Source organism: Microtus ochrogaster, unplaced genomic scaffold (assembly GCF_000317375.1).
Source record: "Microtus ochrogaster isolate Prairie Vole_2 unplaced genomic scaffold, MicOch1.0 UNK4, whole genome shotgun sequence".
Lineage (NCBI taxonomy): Eukaryota > Metazoa > Chordata > Mammalia > Rodentia > Cricetidae > Microtus > Microtus ochrogaster.
In genome coordinates, this window is record NW_004949102.1 from 15,365,125 (window position 1) to 15,366,358 (window position 1,234).

The following is a 1,234-nucleotide window of genomic DNA, read 5'->3' on the forward strand; positions in this document are numbered from 1 at the left end:
CTTTGCACTTAGAAACCTGTCCATTTCTTGTCCTGCCCCCCCACCACCAGAGACAGAGCCTGGGCTGTCCTAGAACTTTCTCTGTAGACCAGGCTGGTCTTGAACTCAGAGATCTGCCTGCCCCTGCTTCCTGAGTGCTGCTACTACAGGTGTGCGCCACCATGCCTTTTCTTAGTGTAAAACAGGCTAGAGGCAGGATACTTGCCAAAGAGGTGTCTACAGAGAATTCACTGGTTTGAAGGAGTTCTGAAATTCATCCCCCTGGGGTGTAAAATCCAGATTAGGGCTATGCGGAGAAACCTGGTCTTGAAAAATTCCGAACAGGAAAAGAAAGAAGAAAGAAATTAAATCTGGAATCTCGGGAGACCAGGTCAAGAATTTCCTAGTGGGCTCTGACTCTCTTCCTTGGGTGGGGAAAGTTTCCTTTGTTCCTTGGCATGTTGTGCTGTAGCGCAAATGCTAATTGGTCTTAATAATAAAAACCTGAGTCAGATTACAGGGTAAATGCTGAAAGATCAGAGATGTAAAGGAACCAGCCAGTAGAGAGACTTTTTACCTCGACCAAATCATTGAACAGAAGGGGCAAGTGAATCCTCAGACTGCATGCTCCGAGCTCCTGTCTCCTCCCATCTCTCTCTGCTCTCTCTGCCCATCCATATGGCTCCTGTCTCCTCCTCCCCAGTGTGCGCCACCACTGTCTGACCTCTATGGCTAACTAGTGGCTTAGATCTGCACTCTGATCTTTAGATCACAAAAAAAATATTACCACATTGTGCTATTAAGTCTCCTACCCTCTGGAGATTCCCCTTGCCCTGTTGCTGCCCTTGGCCACCTCTCAGGTGGTCAGCGTGTAGTCTGCCCAGCTCTAGCTGTCACTACCAGCCTAGGACCTGTCTGAGGGCTCGGGGAGCAGACGCAAACAGCAGGACGCATTCCTAAACTGTAGTGTCTATGACAGTGTTGTTTCCTCGGAGATGCAGTATACTTTTGACCATGTGCACCCCACCAAAGTCCCTTCCCAGGTTTTCAGGATTGCCTGATTTCTTCTTCTTTAATGGCTCTGTCATGTTTTCCTGTCAACCTCCTGCTACAGTCTTCAAGGGACTGGGGATGATGACATGGGTCGCCATTCTGCAGTCTTGACATTCGCTGGAGGCCCGGTTCATTTGTTCAGTTGAGTTTTGCTTAGGTTTTGTAGCGAAAACTATTTCTCTCCCTCTCTCTTCCTCCTCAC